The 13,663-nt window shown below is 41.3% G+C and overlaps 1 protein-coding gene across 1 annotated transcript in view; it reads right to left on the bottom strand.

Annotated features, from left to right (window-relative positions):
- Nucleotides 1-13,663, bottom strand: part of LOC118115277 (ultraviolet-B receptor UVR8-like) — a 304,574-nt gene that overhangs the window by 286,984 nt on the left and 3,927 nt on the right. The window lies entirely within an intron of this gene.

Consider the following 13,663-nt stretch of genomic DNA (forward strand, 5'->3'; position numbering starts at 1 on the left):
CGCAACGTAAATTCTGTGCGGACGTCTGTGTGCCACTACAAGGGCAGGGCTACTGTAAAACATTGTTTTTGTAGGTTGTTTGCCAATTTCACTGATTTTATTTTGCCGTCCACAAGGCATTCTGTAAAATGTCGCTCAGAGTCGCATTTACGTAATTTTAAACTGTGTGAGTGATTCATTTTATGACTCATTGCAACCATTGCATCCCTGTTAATGACCACTTCATTTGTTCCTGAATTACAAAGCACTAAAAGTGTCTCAATATGAGCTCTACGGATTAATTATTGATCATCGCTCTGATGCTTAAAGGGATAGTTCACCCAAAAATAAAAATTCACTCATTATCCACTCACCACTATGACGGTGGAGGGGTGGGTGAAGTGAAACGCAGCTCTGAAGGCGGATCACAATGGACATTAAGGCTAAAAACATGGTGTAAATGATGAGCTAACAGACACTTGGATGACACAGTAACCCTAACTCATAGTATGGAGGCACTTTATGTTTTTTTCTGTTGTTTTTTTACATTTGAATAAGGAGTCCCCAGTTACTTCAATTGTATTGGATTTGGCTGCAACGCTGTTTGCATTTTCATCTTTGGGTGAACTATCCCTTTAATAATGATGATTGAGATATTACTCTGATGATGTTCTATCTTTGACTCATAACTTTTCTTCTTCATGTTGCCTTCTCTTAAACTAGGCCGAACTGTTGAGCCTTCTTCTGAAGAATGATGCAAGCTTTTCTCTTCTGTTTCTGTTCTTCGGCTCCTGATTGGTCAATCAATGCCCTCTGCCAGAGTCACTGTCTGAATGGAACAGTTATTCAATTAAGTAAATCACAGGGTAATGAGTCCATGGGTGATACCGGGTTTTAGAAAAACAAACTTTCAAAATGCTACCATCCTCTGCTAGTATAATCTCTTCATGAAAAAAATATATATAAAGGGGGACCTAATTTTAACATTCATTATAACCTTTTACACGACCAAACCTGAAGAATTACAACTTTCATTAGATCAATGTCAGCTTCTTAATTCACTCAAGTGACAAAAGTAGCCGGCATCATGGTGGACGGTCATTGTTTAACGTTATGCAGCCATACAGGTGAACAGATTATGTCAGGGGATGAAAGTAGTAAAATTATCATATGATTATATTAGTTAGCCATAACCACACTTCTATTCAGCTGCCTGTCCTGTTTGTGACATAATCAAAAGAGCCACTGTGTTGAGAGAAAAAATTGGAGTATCGACAGTATCCTTCACTCCACCCACACGCAAGGAAGGATGATGGTGTTCGGATGAAAAAGTCATGAATGATTGTATAATATCTTAGCAGCTCCAACGTATGAATATTTCGGGGGAAATTGATCTCTCAGTTGTGGGTAGAGCCATGAATGAGCGACACTTTTTGTTTATGAATTTTAACTTGTCTGTTGGGGGAGAGAAAATTCCATGTATTATTAGAATATACTTAAGATATACAAATATATATAGGTTTAATCGTGCAAATTGTTTTGGGTTTGCTCAACAAATAATTTGGAAGTTCTTACCTTGAAGTGCTTTTCATTAAGAGCACACAGAAATTAATTCTGAAAACAAACATAATTAATTGGAACATTTTTTTATCAGTCAACCTCTATTATATTTGTACTTCCCCCCCAGTTAGAAAAACATTAGATCTGTATATAATTTTGAAATAAACATTTAAATGGACATTTAGAACGGTTGAACGAACCCTCTAATGACTGCAAACTGAACTTAAAGGGGAGAGAGTGTGCAGTTCAAATCATTTAAGTCCTGTTCCTCTCCATTTCTGTAAAAATGTTTGCCCTCTCTCACCCACAGTAGTGATACAATCACAAAGTTCAAGACAAATAATAATAAAAAAACGTATTATATACCTCAAGAATCACCTATTTTAGTGAAAAAAAAATGCAGTTATTTATTAAATCTAATTTAAAAAAGATAAACATGCATTTGTATCCTGTCACTTACTGTTTACCACTGTTAAAAAAATAAATAAATGCAGACAGTGTGTCATGAGGGAGTGGACTTCATGTGATTGTTTGGCTGAATTTGTGAACACATCCCACATCGTTGAGTCAGATTAAATACTTAAGAAGTGCTGCTTTACAGGATTCATACGCAGTACAAGAGAATCAACAATGCATTATTATACTGAAAAACACAAGTGCCCGCACACACAGGCATACGAGAGTGTCTTCTGATGCAGTCTGCATATCCACCTCATCTATTCTCTAATCACAATTATTGATTGGATGAAATCATGAGCAAGTGGCCCATCTTCACCAACCCGGCCAGAGCTCTCAAACTCGGACACAACAGAAAATATCCAACCCACAGCTTTAATTTCAGCAGACATACGTTAAATGATATTAATAACACACCACTTAATGGATCAATTCACTCTATATTAAGTGGAGTGGAAGAAAGGAGGGAATAGAAGACGGAGAAAGACAAAAAAGGGAGGGAGGGACTCCAGGGCGAATGAGGTATGGTGAGATGGGGAGAGATATTTCTGTGTGGGAGCGGTGCGAGTGGAAAAAAAACACCTTATTAAAATGACAAGCTTTTCCTGGTTTGCGCTAATTAATTGTGCACTGCCACCGACTGCTAATTTGCTGGGAAAAATGCATCCCAAAAGCAGAGGGGGCTCCTGCTTGAACTTTGCCTCGGCAGCACCTAATTCACCGGTGACTGCAGCTGTGTCCCTCTCCTAGACGGCAACACTATTAAATTAGAGCGCCTGGGCCATCAATTTAATAAGCGCTGGAGCAGATCATTTGAATAAGGACAGTATTAGTATTCTAGCTGAGCACAACTAAGAGCAGCTGACCTTTTTCACCGCTGAGAAGATCCTTGAACACATCCAGCTGAATCAGAGAACACGGTAATAAGCCTGTCAATGTTTAACAGTGTCAAAAGGAATTTTTTTTTTTTGCTCCCTCTTCTTCTTCAACCTACCCCACCCACGTCCACCCCCATGGTACTGCTTTGCTACTGTGGCCCATCAAGCTATGGCGAGGATGTCTGCAATTTAAAACAGAGGGGATGGACGATGGGGGGGAAAAGGTAAGAAGGGAAGAAGAGGGAATAAAATCATGCTTACATAATGTGGAGAGAGATTTATGATTAATTGCACTATAGCCTGGACAGGAGTCCATTTGTGCATGCGTGTGCATGCCCACACATGCATGTGTACCCACATATTCCTGCTTTCCAGATGCAGAATTGATTTATGTGCATGTTGGGGTGTGGAATTGATCAGTGCACATCAAAATTCCCCATGAACTCCCACATAACAAATCAGATCTTGACCTTTGGCTCCAACATCTTTAGCTGCTGATGCACACCTGGGGGACAGCCTATTAAGTACTGTTTTGACCCGTGCTGTAGGTGTTTTGAACAGTACCAGGGTGAATTGGCAGGATAGTGAAACATTAGTGGTGGTAATGCACTGGGCTGTGAAATACATCACCGACAGTGACAGTTATGGTGCCTGTCGGAGCGTAGAGGAAGATTTAACTAGCCTTTTGTCTGCATGAAATAAACATTGCATGGGAGGTTAAATGCTCCAACATATGACTGCCTGGCAACAAATCAAGCACTTTCTAAGTACATACTGCCGTAATGAGCATTTGGTAAATAACACTGAAAAACGCAGTGATACAAAGTAGAAACAGTATTGTTCATTTTTGCAATTAATTTCAGGCAAATTGTTTAAATATTTTTAATGATCTCTTCTTTGCCATCTAACTCAAAGGAGGCTTGCGTTTTACAGACAGACTTCAGTAATTCTATTATGACAGACAACACAGTAATCAATACAGGGCAGTGAGCACAACACACCAGGCTCCAAGGGCAACATGGAAAACAAGGTCTGTGCCTAGTCATACGCCTGCCACTACTTAGGCTATCCGGTGATATAATAAATACACAAGATGGCGTCGCATTCACTCACCATGCAGCACTTAAACGCTCAGGACAAGAAAGATCCATAAATAATGGGGGAGTTAGATGGTAGATGTGTGTTTGGCCTGGGAAACAGCCAGCGCTGTGTTTTATGGGGCTAGTTGCAATGTTGATGAATATTTGCCGGTTCGAAATCATAGCTTAATGTCAGCCCACAATTTGTTGCAATTAGTCAGGTGATTTATAGGAATACCGGCCGAGTGCATGGTAACAATTAACACAGCTTTCTTTGTGCTTTTTTATTAATGGGGTGTCGCGCCAGAAGTAGGTTTCGACCAAAGCGTGTACATCTGCAGGCCTCTCGGTGTGTGGCACCGTCCAGCTGTAAAGATGGAGGGCGGACTAAACCCGGTTCAGCAAAAACCACAAGGGCTGCACAAGAGGACAAGAGGACTCACTCGAAGCCCTTTTGTGCATGTGTGTGTGTGGTCAACTTTGTGTTCAGTAAGTAGTCCAAATTTTTCAAAATGAAATACTCTCTCTTGCCTTTTCTATTTAAAAAACAAGATTGTTAAAATACACATATTTATTTACATTTTTTGAAAAATGTCTACTTCAAATAAGCAGCATTTGGCGTTTAACTGTGTACTTGTGCGATAAGACAAACAGTTAAAAAGGAGCCAAACAGCTGTTCTGTCTGGCAATAACAGGGTTCAAGTGGAGCGATGTGCCCCTAAACGGCTAATAAACGGCACAAAATGAGCCTGCAATTAAATTTATACACTTGATTGCACTGCTGTCATGTCCACTACAGGCTTATCGAACACCTGGGATCTATTTCCTAATAGAACCTTGGGGAGAGAGGGACGGAGAGAGAGAGAGAGGAGGGAAAAGAAATGAACAAAGCAATCTTTCTTCTCTCGTATTTTTTTGGCTGCTTTCTCAGACGTTTGCAGAGGATCCTCCGCACTCGTGCAGGGGGGGTTTGAGTTTTTTTTTCAACGGACAGACAAAAGAAAGGGGTTTTCCACTGAACTATTTTGTTTAGCTGCAGCACGTTTTTTATACATTTAAATTGCTGTATTCACTTGTAGTCATTAGTAAGCGGTGTTATGACAAATCTTGATAAAAGGTTCCGTGTTTATGGCTTCAATCAAGGTGAGCATTACAAAAACAACAATCTACAGAGGATGCATCTTGCAATATTAAAAATCATACATTTCTAATTTTACAGTATTTTGAACAATTGTGCGTGGGAAGAAGCGAGTGGCGTAAATGTATATACATGTTATTTGCGACCTGTCTCACCACGTTTACATGCGTCAGTACATGATAATGAATAACGCTGTTGCAAATCTAATGAAATGACAGATTCTCTTCAAACTGACTCCATAAGCGCTGACACGGCACCGCAATACCTCTCAGCCCGGCCTCAACACTCCATTTCATCACGGAAAAAGGTGTCAACACAGCAAATTATAATCGTTAATAAACCTTTATTCCACCATGTTTGACAAAACTGTGACGTTACTGTGAAAATGCTCATCTTTGTCTCTTCACACTTTCATCGCTAACTCACGTTAATTATCCAAGATTTCTCTGTACACGAACTTCTTCGACATGTCTCCCGATATACAAAGTGTGCTATACCAGAAAGTACTGCCCATGATTAACTAAATTAAACTATTTTACTTATAAAACTGTGAAAGCTTATTTTGAAACTGAACACAAGAGAAACAGGTCACGTTTTAGCATTTATCATGAACACATGATCTTAGTATCAGTGAAAAAAGTGAAACAGAAAATGTTCAACCTCATGAACAATAATAGTGTCCAGTGTATTGAATTAGAATCTGTGTTCCTCATTTAGACCAAGACTTCCCCGTCTCCAAGTTTCCTTCAATTTACTAATTACACCCGGGCAATTACAGGGAACTGGAATGAGAGAAAAAAGTCACGTTTTGGGGGCCAAGTGCCCAAGATCTGTCTCTGACCACTGTTAAGTCACATCAAGTAAGTGGCAGGAGGCCAACAATAATTTTGCTAACCCTTTTTTAATTGTGGTGGGTTATTCGCAATGCCCAGTAGAAGGCATTAGCCACTGAACTAGCACTGACAAGGGCAGGTTTCCCACCAGCAAGAGGCACCCTGCAGTCAGGCCAAGAAGTCAGGAAAAGTATGCCATGTTTGAGACATGACGTTTGAGTATCTAATTCATCCTTAAACTGAAAGTACATTTTGAAATTTATGAGGACTTAAATATGACATTTCTGTGCTAGGAACCAAAACCATAAATAATTCCGTCAGCTCCTTATTTGATTATGTTTGCTAATTTTGTGACCTTGTTCAGCAATTATTTGTCAATCTCTGCCTTTTTCTCTACTTACCTGGTTCACTGAGTGGCTAATGGTATTTTAACTTGGCCAAATTATGAGCTTTTCTGAAGTAGCCGCAACACAATTGGTTCAATATGTTTTAAAGTTAGAACATTTTAAAAGCAACTTTTTCCAGGATTTCCACAACTTTTTTGTCCAGCGGATTCACCACCAAGGATATGCAAATGCAGAAACACATTCTCTTATCTTCCTCCCTTTCATCTTAAATTGTCCTTTTTTTTGACAGCTGACTAACAATCGTTACGGCTCAAACTTACCTGTGAGAACGGCCATAAATCATGTTAAAACACCCAAAACCGTCTCTCGCGTTTTCTTTTCCCCACAAGAAGCAACCTGTCTGTAGGCACACACCATCTGTACATAGTTAGAGCCGTATGCACACAGATGGCAGCCAAAGTTGCTCCGTCCGCACGTCTAACCTTACAAAGCAAACTAATTAACAGTAAAAACGCAGAGAGAAGGAAGGAGCAGTTTGAAAGAGTTTGCAATGACTCTAATGAGGAGCGAGAGAGAGAGAGGGGTCATCTATATAGTAATGCCAGAGGGATGGTGGGGGGGACTTCTACTCAGGCTCTAGCTTTACTACCCTCTTTAAGATCCATATTAAATGAGGGCTACTTATCGCCGAGCCTCTGTCCCAGCACACAAGCCTTTAACAGCATGGCGCGGGGCATAGGGCAGGCATCTGAGAGGAGGGAGACGAGTGGTGGCGGAGCTGCAAACGGAGGGAGGGACCTTGATTTGCCAAATTAGATATCACCAGAAGCACTTCCTGTCCCGTACTTTATTGTAAGAGCAAAACTCGTAAAATGTCCTGAGGTTCACTGGTCGATAATGTGAATACTAGCTGAACGTTATTCTGCTACAGGCTCAAGGTTTAATGTTTTTCATACTTTACCGACGCTGCACAAGGTATATTTATATCCACCTGTTGTGACAAAACAGCTAAATCACTGTGTGGCAGCTGTGTGCGATTTACTTAAATAATGAAGAAAATATATAATTCAGTTCCTTTAAATGACAAGCAGGCAGCAAAGGGTCCGTGCATTGTTCTGGTTGTTGTCTTTTTCACAAATGTGCAGCCGCACTTTCAGCGGCCGACCACACTGATGAAAATCATTTCGTGAAAAAGAGGACAACTCCTTGGAAAGTTAATTAGTAGGAAACAAGCGGAGGAAAAGGCAGGAAACGAGAAATGACCCAGCTGCCAAAAGTAATAACGTTTTCATTATTTATTTCATTATTCATTTATGTATGTGTTCAGACAGAATTAATAATAGAAATCCCTGAGAGAAAATGTTTGCGCTGGAACCCTATTACGAGCAGGCCAAGTGCAGTGGCACAGTTAGTTAACATGCACAAATGTACTGCCCCCGACAAATAACGCATCAAGTGGAGCCCTGGATTATTGTGTGCTCCCAAACCTCTCTCTTTCAATTCTCTGCGTTCATTTAATTGTTTCAGTCAGGGTTAAGGTTGTATTCAAACCGCTGCTCCCTGCTCCCTTCAAGGAAAAAACAATACAATTTAAGAAAGAGCTAAAGCAGTAAAGCAATCGTCTGCCGCAAAATGCTGTGAGAAATGTATGGCAATAATCGCCGTGGCATCCGTTTAAATGTCTATTGCTCCGTTTTCATAATAAAGTGAGATGTCCAGTTTATTTTCCTCCCTGAGAAAACTAGTAATGAAGCACAGAATCAATTAGAAGTCCCTTTGGAGAGTGGAATTTGTGCTGTTCCATTACACATTTCTTCTTTTTAGTCCAAACATTACTCTGCATGATATTCCCTGATCTGGCCTGCGTTTGCTTCTTCTCGCTGTTTACTGCAACACTTCCAGGCCAACTCACATTTGATTTTCCCCACAGAGATTGTGTACACACACACACACACACACACACACACACACACACACACACACACACACACACACACACACACACACACACACACACACACACACACACACACACACACACACACACACACACACACACACACACACACACTCCCTATAGTCGCTCTGGAGAAAATGAGGCCGGAAAAGAGTAGTGGCGAATCATTCAAGGCTGTCCAAAGATCTCTATTACAAAAGCAGATTTTATTTTCTCTGATAAAAGGCATGTCAAAGGAAACTGGGGTGACTGGTTTTTCTCATGGCATATTATTTTTCACTTATCACAAATATAACCACCAAATTCCTGCCTCTCCTATATTAAGACATGTATACTATATCATATACATATCTATTATATATAGGGGTAAATGATGATGTGCCTTGTGTTGAATGGACATCAAAAAATGAACTTAAAAATAAGAGAGCCTTGGCCATGTGTCAGTTGAGCATTTTTACATTAGCCATACGTAAGGCATTTCTTTCTTCCTCCCTTATTTGCCGCTCAAAGCACCAGGGCCACGGCCATGTGTGAATAATCACACAGAGGGCCTCAGAGGTGCCCTCGCCGCCTTACAACAGGCTCGGTGCAAGGGCAGATGGGGGTGCCGCAGGTTGAAGGACTCGAGAGATGGGGAGGGGACGTAAATGTTAACACGTTGAGGATTTGGATATCCTCACAAGCTTGTCTCATTAGTTGCTAATTGGCAAGACTTTCCCCCCATCTTTTGTTCTGCGTAAGGTTTGTCTTTTTGGGGGACCGAGGCAGAGGAGGAGGAGGAGAGGTGGTGGGGGAGGGGGCAGCGGGATGGCCAACTACATATTTCAAGTGCTCCATGCTTCGCTGAGAGAATGTTAAGCCCATATTACAGCAATATAAACACTTCTGTCCTACGATTAACCTTAAAAAGCAACTGAGTGCAGAACTAAACGCTCAACCTGTTCAACCAAATTAGCTGAGATCAAGGGGGGACAGCAAAATAGAAAGAAATAGCGGAAGAACAGTGAGTGAGAGAGAGGGCGAGAGGCAAGGACAGGGGTGATTTTTTTCCCCTTTCCTTCCCGCTCATTCACCTCTCCCAACTGGGAAATCGTCGAAAAACATCAACACAGCTAAATGGCAAATTATTACCAACGCTCCCCTCGGTGCTGGGTACAAAGCAGACATATTGGAGTTGTCATGCAGGGGGATGGCCAATACTTTCCTAAAGTATTGCACTCTTTGACAAACATTAACCAAGACAATAAAATACAAAGGTAAAAGTGTACTTTCCTACCGAAGCAGAGATGGCTTGACATTGGGGTTGGGCGATATGCTACATTTTTCCAATTGGCCATTATCAGCCCAACGACCAACAGTTGACGATATGTTTGCACCCTGCGCGTGCACGCCAGAATCGGCAAATGCAATTATGGAAGAGCTGTGACCACTTGTGATCGGATCTCACTTCACCAGTCTGTGTGCATTTACACAAACAATTACACGACGTTTGTGTTCACGAAGGCCAAATTGTGTTGTTTTTACTCAGTCTGAAAAAAAGACTAAATGCACCAATCTAAGAAAAGTTTTACTATTTTAAGAAAAGAATCGATCATTGATCAACGTTGATATTGTTTGCGGTGGTTACAAACAAATCAACGTTTACCCTATCGCAGGTCAGAGACATCAGCTGAGTCTGTGTCGGAGTTTGTCTGCGAGAGAAGTTAACAAGCAGAGTCAGGATGGACTGAATGGATGAACATGTACAATTTATGATAATATTAATAATAATTACCAGTTTGTGGTTTCATTTAAACAGTTGAATGAATTATCTGAGGCAGGCCATTATATTATAAAAATAAAATGACAAATCACCCAATCGGCCAAAAACAACAACCGAATGCCAATAAACAATATATTTGTCCAATCGCCCAACCCAACTTGAGAGACAGGAAGAAAGAGAAAGTAGGTCACTCAAGTCTGCATGAACCCCAGCTTCAGGGCAGAACTTAGCCATGACAGGCAAAAAGGTTGGATCATGTGTGCACCTTGGGGATTTTTTGCTGCCATTGTTGATGGTCAGTCTGTGTCTTCATCACTTTTCTGGCCCAAGTTTTCAGCGATGCAGCTGCGTGCCAATAAAGACCAGAAAGACGTCAGGTCAATTGTCCTGTTACTTTAAACGTTTTTATTTTCTCCTAAGGATCAAGTTACTCTGAGCAAACTACGTCTGTTGTAATCTATTTCAATACGGATCATTAAACTGAATAGACAGTATTTTCCATTCCACCTACTTGCTCTTACTGAAAAGTGCTATATACGCACTTATTAATTAATTCAAGACTCTGAATGATGTCTGTATTATTAAGTTAGGTAGTTTAAGGTTGAGGGTGAAACTGAAACGCATTCACAGCTGAGGAGTGAGAGGATGTTTGAGGAATGTTTAAGTCATAAATGGTGCAATGCTTATCAACAGCGTGCAGGAGGAAATATTGGGGGGGGGGGGAAACAGTGCAGAAGAAACATGATGGTTACAATTACAGTGAGAGTAAGGGCTCTGTTTTATGTTAAGAGAGATGTCAGAGAGGAAGAGAGGGTTAGGAAGCTGGGTCATAGCCCTCATATGCTGTTTAACACCTGACACCAAGGCCCAACCGAGGTTCATAACTCATGGAAAGAGAGGTGAGGAAAAAACGAGTGGGAGAATAAAAGGAAAAAGAAAAACCTAACCCCCCCCAGCACAGTTCGTCAGGCTGTTCTGACTTTCTGTCAAACATGTGTCACAACTCTAGAAATTATAAAGAAAAGATTTTTTTTTTTTTTTTTTACTTTGCTTACAACATTCAAAAGACCAAAATTCAAAGTAATGATTTCGGACCAAAGACTTGTTGAGCAGTCCAAAGGATTCTGAGCAAAGCCTCTGGTCGAAAAATCCGGGTAGGTCACAAACAGGCAGCACGTGAGTCCTTGGCTTACTCCAACATCCAGCAGATCAAGGGCCTCGAACGAAAGCGGTACTGACACTGACCTCTGCGAGACCCAGCAACTGAAACAGCCGTAACAAGGTATTAGCAAGCACCTCTTTGTACCCTCCAACTCTCAGCCTGGGTCTAAAGAAACACAGCTGCACAGGGTGTTTTCCAGGGCGGAGGGCAAACCTGCAAGCAACGTGGTGCCCCTGGCTAAGCTCAAGGGTGCAGCTGGAAGGTCAAGAACTCAAAGCAACGGGAGCAAAGTTTACTAAGATTTATTTTTAAATGACATTTTACTCGCTGAGAAAAAAAAAAGCACTAATTCCACTAAAGTTTTGGAAATACATTTTTAGAGGTAATAATGCCGCTTTTTACAGTTTTCGATTTATTTCGTGTATTTCCTTTAAATAACGGGCATAAGTTTAGTTTGCCCTCTAAGAGTGCGATATAGCTGTGTGTGATTTTGTGTGTGTATGCATGTGCAAGCACGTATGGCGGTCGTCTCTGTGTGACTGTGGGCGTCTGGAGGAGAGAGAAGCCTCATCTGTTACCAGCCCAGCCCGGCCGGCCCACCGCATGAAGTAGAACGACAGGGTGTCACCGCCGACGACAGTGATGGATGCCCTAAATTCTGTAGGCAACTTGGGCAATTGGACACATTAACAACAGGCACCTGCTTTCCCCCGTACAAATCTATTAAAAGATAACAGCAATGGCGGCTCCCGTACTATTAGTAAATTATAGCTGTGTCTGAGTGTGAGGTAAGTGTGGGCCTCCCTTCTCACCCCCGCCACCCCCACCCCCTCCACTCTCCCCTGTTGCACTCTCTCATTGGCAGTCTCACAGTGCCACCCAGTGGCAGCAATTTATAACGCAGAGGAGAAACCAAGGAGACTAAATACACTCCAAGGTAAATCATTCCATGCTTATCTGAGGAAAAGATCCATCTACTACAAATTAAACTATTTCATCTATAATTGCACAGAATTAACAAATAATTCCATGATACATATATTTCAGTTCCATAATAGCCAGATTATAATTTTAAACAAAATTGTCAAACGACGCCAATTAATTATTGTCACACATTGAAACTCAAACACAAAACCCACAAAAATACTATTAACACACGTGTTTCAGTTACAGTTGATCACTGAACATTGGTTGGTGATATTCACTTGGTTGAAACCATTTAGTTCATGTTAATCTGTGGATGTTGTATTTACGATAAAGTGTGTGTGTGTGTGTGTGTGTGTGTGTGTGTGTGTGTGTGTGTGTGTGTGTGTGTGTGTGTGTGTGTGTGTGTGTGTGTGTGTGTGTGTGTGTGTGTGTGTGTGTATGTGTAGTTGTTCTTCATCCTCATGTGCACGTCATAGATTTCTCTTACAGGCTATTTTTCCATAAACAAGCCTTTCCTTGAGCTGACTGGGCCAAATGGCCGGTGATTGGAGCCAATGTGGCCGATATAAAACCATTATGATCTACTCAAGACCTCCTCTATTAAAACGTTAACAGCGGACCAGTACTCTCAACATGACACCATTATGACATATCTTGGGCTAGAGCTCAGGTACGCCACATAAACGTGTGTCACATAAATTTGCTGTGGGTAAATATTTCTGTCTGCGAGTGGGGGAGGGGGGCACGTGTTTGCGGGCTGGCCAAGAATAAAGGGAGGACAAGACCAGTAAATACTTTTACAGCAGGCAATTTGTCAAGACGTGTAAATGTCTCCAATTCCCAACAGCACTGGAGTAAAATTTACAGTCACTCGGGAAGTGACAATGCACAAAAAAGGACCACTTTTTACTCTCTCTCATCTCCCTCAGACCACTAAAACCCTCCATAAATCTCCGCTGGTCCCTCCAGATGTCTGCTGTTGTCAGATATCATGCCTCGACAATGCCTTCCGCCATCATTGTCTCGACAGAAATATGATATGTGAAACTGCAGTGTCACATCACTTAACATGATTTAGCCTAAGCTAGCCTGCACCATTTTAATCAATCACAAATGTCACCTTTTTCCCCTGTAATAATGGAAGCAGTATAGGATCTTGTGTTGGGGTGATCTATACGACTTATCTAGGCTAATGTTTTATGACTACTGCCAGCTAATGTACTGAAGGATACTCCTCTCTTCCTGTCATTGGATTTCTATCTAACTCGCAAATAAGTAGGCCAGTATTACTGCATGGGCAGTGAGGGAGACACTTCATGTAAACCTTACATATATCATTACATGTGTTTGAAGCCTAAAGAGAGTCTCCCATTGCTGTGCTTAGTGGATCCATTTTCTGGGTGCTGTATATTTACACTGTACACTGCCAGGTAGTTTGGACAAATATGTCCATCAAATTTAAAAAACAGTGGCTGAGAATTGCTCCTATGAGCTTGGTGGCTTATACATGCTTTGCTCAAATATCTCTCTAAGGTAACTGTTCTGTAAATATTTTTAAGTCTCACTGGATAACCATGGTTTTCAG

Source organism: Hippoglossus stenolepis, chromosome 9, assembly GCF_022539355.2.
Source record: "Hippoglossus stenolepis isolate QCI-W04-F060 chromosome 9, HSTE1.2, whole genome shotgun sequence".
NCBI classification, from domain to species: Eukaryota; Metazoa; Chordata; class Actinopteri; order Pleuronectiformes; family Pleuronectidae; genus Hippoglossus; species Hippoglossus stenolepis.